We start from the raw sequence: 9,237 nt of genomic DNA, 5'->3' as shown, positions 1-9,237 counted from the left end.
GCTGCAGCACTAGGAAAAGCATCCTGCTTGTCACTGGTTGCAGGCTGTGAGACACAGCAGATTTGCTGTAACCTCTGATACTTTTTATTTTATTTATTTATTTATTTATTTATTTATTTATTTATTTATTTATAAAGATTTTATTTATTTATTTGACAGAGAGAGACACAGCGAGAGAGGGAACACAAGCAGGGGGAGTGGGAGAGGGAGAAGCAGGCTCTCTGCTGAGCAGGGAGCCTGATGTGGGGCTCGATCCCAGGACCCCGGGATCATGACCTGAGCCGAAGGCAGACGCTTAACGACTGAGCCACCCAGGCACCCCGCCTCTGATACTTTTTAGACAATAGGTTCACTATTAGCATCAGAGTTATGCTCGGTTCCCATGCATTAAATCTAGTCTTATGGGGGATGCTTCCCGGTCTGCTGATGATCCTTTGAGGTGGAGACTCAGGGCTATCAAATTCTACTGGAAAGTTTCCCCTCTCAAAGGAAAGGTCAGGAAAAGATGAGAATTTCTTCTGGTCAGGAACCACTGGGCATAGACTGACATGGTCAGGAAGCTGGTGATATAAATTGGAATGGATGGTGGGACAGACACAGAGAAGTCAGACATGAACCGATGAAAAAGGTGGCTGGTGTTGACTTCCTGGGCCTGCGCCTTCTTTGATTCTTTATCAGGAGACTCAAACCAATGACTGAGACCCATGGTCTGGGTGATGAGTACAAGTCAAGGGCCTCTTCTTGGTCAAGAAAGCGAGGTCAGAAGGGAGGAAGGAAAGTAAAACAATGGAAAGGGTTAGTGGGCCCTTTCTTAGGAAGACTTTGAACAAGTCACTTCCTTTCTCTGTTTCTTTAGACGCATACCCCTGTAGGGAGAGTGTCAGCCCATAGCAGGGAACTCACGAGTCATTCCTCTGGATGAAAAGACTGTTCATGAATGGGGACCAGCCCTCCGCTGGCCCTTTGTTCTGGGCCCTGTGTTTGGCCACTGACTTACTGGCAAATTCTTTCAATCATTGAACGCCTGTTTGTCTCACTGGGTGGACTTTTACTTAAAATTCTTGTCTGGGGCACATGCAGTAAGTGGAGAAAAATGTAAGACACTCTTTCTTTAGTCATTAATTTAAAAGTCCCTGAGGAAGAAGCCTAAGTAGATTGTGTTAATCATTAAACTTGCCCTATGGTCAGTTCTGAACTCTTACTTTGGTGCATGTTTGGTCAGGACACAAACGAGTTAGGTGAGTTACAGTCCAACATGAGTGGGTTACCTGCACAGTAGCTATGGGCTGGGCTTTAACCAGATAACACAGCCGTCGGTTCTCATCAGAGAGAGACAAGATCATTTAGAAAGGAAAGATAATCTCTCCCTTGAGTCACAACGAGACAGAAACAGAAAAGGTACTGTGTGATTCAGAAATGTCTCTGCGGTCTGTTCTCTAGGTATTGCATCTCTTGCCAATGTCTGGGTGACAAAAGGAAATGGAGGATATGTCTTAGCAACCTACGGCTCTGTCTCTGAGTCCTAAAGGAGGGGAGGGTGGCAGGGGAGGAAGGAAAAGAGGGAGGGGAGGAATGGAAGCAGAGAGAGACAGGGGCTGAGAGGAGACTCGACCAAATGCACACAGCTCCTGTTTGATTGGAAATTCTCTGGTTGGGAGCATTAAGTGGAGGCTGAGTTTATCCTGAGGAAGAATTAGTGGATTAATCATGTTAAGAAAAATTACACTTATTATTGATTTGACTGCTCTATTCTAGAGGAAACGATGCAGGTCTGAGCATAGAACTTTAAGAAAACCAGTGTGTAAATATTGACTTCTGTTGTCCCAAGCTGGGAAGCAGGCATTGAAATGAAATATTAAAATCATGCAGCCAGATTGAAAATAGACTCTCCTGTGCTGAGAATATTCTGTTGGGTGTAATAGGCAAGTCAGATCCTGTTCTTTGGACTGAATAGCAAATACTCCTGGGTACCTTTCTCTATCCGGTAGATGTATTTCTGAAAATTGAATGTTTTAAAATTGAACTCTATTCCAAATAGATGTAAAAATGTAGAGAATTTTGCGACCTGTAGGAACACTTGTTGAATCTACTTGGATATTATAGATTTCCCTTCATAAATGTAAGTAGCCTCTATCCCTAGCCCATCCACCAGGGACTTGAAGGCATGTACTCAGATTGCCTGTTCTCCCAGCTCCTCGCACAGTGCCCAGCATATACTAGGAATATAATAAATGTTTGTGGAGTTTAATTAAATATAGATTATTTCACATATTGGGTTATCTTAATCAGGACATTCCTATAAGTTTATTCTAAGTTTCATGCAGGTATTCTTTTTTTTTTTGTGTGAGTTTATTGTGGCTTTTATGTTTTCTGAAAGGGCATAACTATTTTGGCTAGTTTCAGTGTTTTCTTAAAAATATAAATTAAACACATATTTAGTAACATATACACGTATTTAGTTCTGTCAAATTTTTAACTTTTATTTTTTTATTATTTTTTTAATTTTAATTTTAACTTTAATTCCGGTATAGTTAACATACAGTGTTATATTAGTTTTAGGTGTACCATATTGATTCATCAGTTCTGTTGAACAATAGAGTAATATACAGAATTGTGATTCAACAATTCTATATATTACTCAGTGCTTATCAAGATGAGTGTACTCTTAATGCCCTTCACCTACTTCACCCATCCCCCACCCAGCTCCCTTCTGATAATCCTCTGTTTGTTCTCTGTAGGTAAGAGTCTGTTTTTTGGTTTGTCTCTTTTTCTTCCCCTTTGTTTGATTGTTTTGTTTCTTAAATTCCACATATGAGTGAAATCATATGGTACTTGTCTTTTCCTTGACTGGCTTATTTCACTTAGCATCGTACTCTCTAGGCCCCTCCATGTTGCAGATGGCAAGATTTCATACTTTTACATGGCTGAGTAATATTCCATTGCATATTTTATCCACATCTTTATCCATTCCTCTATCAGTGGACATGTGGGCTTCTTCCATAATTTGGCTATTGTTGATAAGGCTGCAATAAACATAGGGGTGCAAAGATCCTTCCAAATTAGTGTTTTTATATCCTTTCGAATTAGTGTTTTTGTATTCTTTGGGTAAATATCCAGTAGAATTTTTTTAACTTTTAGAGAATTTCACAGCCAGTATTTTTCAGAGGAATTTGTCTGTGTCCTCTGACTTGGGGGGTGCCCCAGGAGGAGCTCAGCAGCCTCTCCAGAGCAGTCATCAGGGCTTTATCCAAGGCATATGGTTTTTAGCTAGGCTTCCATGGATTCTGCCCATCTCACAGGTGTGAAAGCCGTTTCTTTCAGATTAGGTAAACCGGGCAAAGAATTTTAAAACATATATATACCAGTTAAAATTTACTGAATACTGTGTGGGACCTTTGCACGGAGATGGTTGTGGAAATAGAAGACTGGGCCCTGGACCTCTTAGAGGAAGGGATAATTTAAAAGAAGAGGTATATATGTACTACGTGGCCCAGGCTGCCCAGGACGTAAGCTAGAGGTTCAGAGAGGAAAGGGCAATGAGAAATGGAATGGCTGGGGGTTAGAGGAGGTCACTGACATGATGTGACTGCTGGTTGACCTGAGTTGGACATGGACAGCCGGAGGCTCCTCAGCCCCTTCCCTGTCCCCCTGTTCCTACAGTGTGAGATGTCTTCGAGGAGACAGCCCTGAGACAGTGATGTGTTGTTGAGACTCTCTGGTTGGCCTACGTGACTAACTTCAGTTAAGGCCTCTGTACAGACTTTTCAGATTCAGGCAGGCAGATATGGAGAGCTTCTCCTGTTGGGGCTGCCCGAGGCAAGCCTCATATCTAAATTCCCTTGCTTATTAGACCTGCTACCTACCAATCTGGAGCAGACTGCCTCTTTCTTCGGTCTCTTCCCACCCTTGAGTACAAGGGTGTTTTCAAGCCAACAATTGGCCATCCAGCCAGGAGACCAAAGACATGGGCCTTAGGAGAGGGGTATCTGCAGGGGAAATCCTGCACTGCCAGCGGCCTCCATGCAGGGAGGGGTGGCCTGGATGTGAGATGCTTGTGGACTACCACATGAGTGCCAGGACACCAGAACGTGCCACCGGACCCACGAACTGCGTAGAGCACCTGGTGGCAGAGAGGGGGAAGTGAAGATCTGCTGCAGTGGGCTCTCCTCTGCTCTGGGCCGTTTGGCCAGACCCCGTTGCCCCACGCCGGGCTGAAGCTCAAAGCTAGAAAGTTGGAAGAAGAGCTGACATTAGAGAAGGACGTGCAGATGTCCACCCACTACGCTGCTGGCTCTGGGCCTGGCAGACCAGGTGGAAGAGCAGGATAATCAGCTGGAGAACTTCCTTGTAGATCCCAGCACTTAACGACAAAGGCTGGTTGGGATGCTAAGAGGTGGAATCCCCGGGGAAGTGAGGAGAGCAAGGAGGCGGATGTTGAGGGGGATGCTGCAAAACGGACAAAGCGCCCCGTGCCTTCCTGTCCCTAATACAAAGGAAAGCAAAAAGCACAACAGTAGCAACCCTGGGCAGCCGGCACAGCCACCAGTTCAGGAAACATTCAGGAGGAGAGAATATAGTCCCACTGAATTTATTGATACGGATGCCATATTCCAGCAAAGGGTAAGTATCCAGGCGTGGTTAGTGTAGCTCTGGGATGGACGCAAGGGGCCGTGTCATTTCTCTGAATAAGCAGGAGACAGGGAAGACAAGTAATATCGCCACATACTCTGCCCTCCAGCCGTGCCTGTGTGATGTGCTGGGGTTCAAGGGACCCACTCCCTTATAGATTAGATTATTCTAGCCCATAGGCAGGCTTGGCCCAACAAGGGGGCTCTCCCTGGGTACAAGAGGTTGTGGAAATCTATAGAGAGGGTACCACAAATTCTGAGAGAATTGGAAATGAGATGGGGAATCGATGCCCCTGTCTTTGAAGGCCCTGATCAGGCCACGTTCACTGCAAGAATGAAAGCCAAGATCTCCAGTGTGCCCTCGGTACCTGGTATGGGATGCTGAGATCCATGCTGAGTCCAGTCGTGGGATAAGACATTTATGAGGTTGGGCAATCCATTACTGATGTAGGCAAAACTGACAAATCCTGTGAGTGGGAATGGGCCGTGATAAAGACCTGGGACAGAGAGGGAACTCAAAAAGCTAAAAAGCTATTCCAAGTGGCTGTAAAGGGTCTGATAAAAGTAATGAGGAGGTCACTGTGGTTTGACGTCCTTGCTGTGCCAGGGCTCCACCCTGAAAAAATAGCCTGGCAGTCCAGTGTTCTGTTGGTCGGCCTGTGGAAAACTTTAAACCGGAACAACAGTTCAGACCAGTTCCATTGGCCCTTACCATCCTTGCTGCCCCATCTGCTCCAGCAGAGGCCATAAGGATATCGTCCTATTTGGGGTGGGTGCCTTCCACACCTTCCATATAGGATGCCGCTCAGGATCACCTCCAGGTTAGGGCCAGTAAAGGAGGTTGGAGGCCTCATGTTCAGCTCACTGTTCACTGGTCCACTGGAGATTATCAAAAGGTGTTGGCTCTGGTGGATACCGGAGCCCAATGCACTCTAATGCACGGTAACCCTCAGAAGTTTTCTGGTCCCCTGAGCACCATTGACAGTTATACAGGGCAAACAGTTATGGTCAGGAAGTTGGCTTTGACACCACAAATTGGACATTCTCCTCCACAAGAATACAAGGTTATTTTTTTTTAAAACATTTATTTATTTAAGGGCGCCTGGGTGGCTCAGTCGTTAGGTGTCTGGCCTCGGCTCAGGTCATGATCCCGGGGTCCTGGGTTCCCAGCCCTGAATCAGGCTCTCTGCTCAGCGGGAAGTCTGCTTTTCCCACTCTCACTCCCCCTGCTTGTGTTTCCTCTCTCTCTGTGTCTCTCTCTGTCAACTAAATAAAATCTTAAAAAAAAAAAAAGATTATTTATTTTATTGACAGAGAGTGCATGCTTGCAGGCGGGAGGAGCAACGGGAGAGGGAGAGAGAGCCTTAAGCAGACTCGGTGCTCAGCTGGAACCAGAGCCGGACCCTTAACCGACTGTGCCACCCAGGTGCCCCAAGAACACAGAGTTTCTCTTGCCAGAGAGCACATTGGGTATCTATAGTCTACAAGGTCAAACTCTGCAAACCTGAATTGGTGAATTCTGCCTCCAGGTTAGAGTAATCAAACCATTGCTGAGGGGACAGGCCAGTTGGGAATCAAGAAGTCTACCACCCCCTTGAAGATGCTAATTGTCAAATAGTACAAATTGCTTGGGGGACACAAGGAACTAGGAAAACTATCCAAGAACCACATCGGGTGGGTACTGTGTATACTGCCCATAATACTGTCGACAGCTCTGCACGGCCAGTAAAAAAGCCAGGTGGCTCATGGAGGACGATAGTAGACTATCGAAAATTGACGAATGTCATGCCCCCCCCAACCAGGTGGCTGTGCCCAACATCGCCACCATCCTAGATACCTTGACCACCATCCTAGAAATGTACCATGCTGTGCCAGACTTAGCAAAAGCCTTTTTCAGTCTACCACTGGCCACTGAGTCATAAGATCAATTTGCCTTCATGTGGGAGAGGCAACAATGGGCCATTCAGATATTTCCCCAAGCTACTTGCACAGCTCCACAATATGTTCCCAGATGGTAATCTGAGATCTGTCGCTCTTCTCCTTCCCCACATCAATAAAAAATGGGCCCATTACACTGATGATATCATTTTAAAATGTGAAGACTAGTCTCTGCGGCAGGACACTTTGCAGGATTTGCTGAAACATCTGTGCTGGAGAAGATGGGCAGTGAACCTACCGAAAATTCAAGGCCAAGGCCCTGCCATAAAATTTTGAGGAGTTGTTTGGTTGGATAAGATGCATGTTATCCTGGAATCTGTGATTGATAAAGATGCAAGCCTATCCAAGCCCTAAGAATAGGAAAGCGATGCAAGACTTTGTATAGATTCGGGGGCTTGGGGGGAGTTTAATTCCATACCTGGCACAGTACCTCCATCCCTTATACTCCTTAGTAAAGAAAGGGCACATATAGAACTGATCAAAGGATCAAAACAACAAGCTGCCTTTGAGAAGGTGAAAATATTAGTGAAGCAGTTTAAGGCTCGGGGTGTCTCCCAAGCAGAGCTACCCGTTGAATTAGATGTGTCTGTGACTCTATAAGGTATGGGCTGGGCATGATGGCAAAGACAATGGAAAGACAGAGTGCCTCTAGGATTTTAGTCCCGGCTCTAGAAGGGGGTAGAAACCCAATATACCCCCACAGAGCAACCGCTCCTAGCAGTGTACCTGGTGCTCCTCCAGGTAGAGCCTCACATGAAGGAATAGCATATCGTGGTAAACACTTCCCTTCCCATCAAGAGATGTGTTAAAAATATGTTCCATTGACCCACCTCTGCCACGGTGGAGGTCAAGCCCCCACTTTGACTAAATGGCGTGCCCGTTTGCAACAGAGAAGCAGCCCGCCGTCTCAAAAATGCAGGTGCTATGAGGCCATGTGGAGTATGTAGATGCTCCAGATGCTCTCACCCCTTTTCCTATAGCAGCCCCTGAAGCCCCGGCAGCCTGGAGAGAGGAAATGGGGGAAATCCCTGCTGATGCCTGGTATAGAGATGGGTCTGGACAGGGCAACCCTCCTATAGGGACTGGAGCTACCATTCAGCCCAACACTGACACCATCTGGATGGAAGCCCGAAGGAACCTCAACAGCCCTTGGGCTGAGCTCAGTGGTTTGGCGGGTGATCACTTAGGCATCCTGCCTGTTAACCCTTTGCACTGACAGTTGGACTTTACAAAGAGATGAACCTCCATGGCTTATATAATGGGAAGCCAAGGGATGGATGATCATGAATAAGCCCTTGAGGGGTCAGGATATGAGGAAAGACATTTGGGTCCATCTGCCAGAGCCTGAAATAGTCCTTACTGTCTTCCACATCGCAGGTAGTAAGGCACTGACACCCCGTGGCAATCAGGAAGCTGATGCCCTAGCCCAGTACATACCCTAGTAACTGATCCATCAGTAGATAAAGCAGATTGGGTACATATGAAGAGAGGTCACCATAGCACTCAAATAAGATGGCATATTGCCAAGGTTCCATATTGCCCCTGATATACAGTGACTTGGTTAATGCAGTAACAGCATGTCCTGTTTATTCTAAATAATATCCAAGGCAACTACTAAAGGAGTCTGGGACCATCCGCTGGAGTTTCCAGCTAGTCAGGGATTGATTTTAATGGTCCCCTCCCTCTGAGTGTGGGTTCTAAATATGCCTTGTTTTATATGGGCACTGTATCTGGCTTAACCCAAGCTATCCCCTGTCACAGCACAACCAGGTTGCTACCATTAGGGAATTAGAGAAGCTAAGTACCATGTACAGACACCCTTATTGAATAGACAATGATAGGAGGTCACAATTTCAAAGGTCTTGATATACAAGACTGGGCAAAAGAACATGACATTGAGTGGAGGGTCCTTCTCCCCTATAACCTACAAGCAGCAGGATTGGTAGAAAGGAAAAATGTAATATTAAAGCAGCAGATTAAATTACTAATAAGCAAAGTCATTTGGCTGGCTGGGCTAAAATACTATCCCAGGCTTTAATACATCTGAATGAAAAATCAGTAGGACCCTTTGCCCCATATACCAGACTGGGGGCCCCTACTGAGACACCCCAAATGGCAAAGATATGGAAGTCATGGAAAACAGCCATTGCCCCATTTCTCATGTGGCTCAAGGTGCGATGCTGCTGAGAACACCAAACCCCATCATACCTGGAAAAGGCATTATCTACGGCAGTTACAATGAGATGTCCTACTGGAAAGGGTGAATAACTTTCCATCCCTGGTAAATGGGAACTACTCAGTCTCCTCTGGGATCCAGTTGTTCTGTGGCAAGCTGGACCTGTCCAAACACACTATGCGTGGAATAGAACATGCACCATTGAAAGAGGGAGAAGGTGAGGGTCCTGGTCTGGCATTCATCTCCTCTGATCTACCTCCCCTGGCCAACATGTATGGCATGCACAACCAGGTCAAGTTCCTAAAGCTGTCAACTTCCCTCTCCTCAAGGCCAGGTGAGCATGTTCTATTTTCCACTGGTACAGTAATTTGGCCACCAACTTTGTCCCTACATTGGCCTGGAGGACATCATAAAACACACAGAAGCCCTCACTACATTCACACAGCAAGCCTTAAATGATAGCCGGCAAAGTCTGTCCTTACTGAACACTGAAAT

General features: G+C 46.0%; 1 protein-coding gene across 4 annotated transcripts in view; it reads left to right on the top strand.

The window, feature by feature from the left end:
- The first annotated feature begins 1,258 nt into the window (after positions 1-1,258).
- Positions 1,259-9,237, top strand: part of PKHD1 (PKHD1 ciliary IPT domain containing fibrocystin/polyductin) — a 484,077-nt gene continuing 476,098 nt past the window's right edge. For all 4 annotated transcript variants that reach the window (XM_025890503.2, XM_073905082.1, XM_073905080.1 and 1 more), the window contains exon 1: positions 1,259-1,398. The gene's annotated coding sequence lies outside the window, so the exon portion shown is untranslated. The remainder of the gene's footprint in view (positions 1,399-9,237) is intronic.

Source organism: Callorhinus ursinus, unplaced genomic scaffold, assembly GCF_003265705.2.
Source record: "Callorhinus ursinus isolate GAN/ISIS: 27379988/994484 unplaced genomic scaffold, GSC_fseal_2.0 scaffold22, whole genome shotgun sequence".
NCBI lineage: Eukaryota > Metazoa > Chordata > Mammalia > Carnivora > Otariidae > Callorhinus > Callorhinus ursinus.
This window is presented reverse-complemented; position numbering and strand designations above follow the sequence as displayed.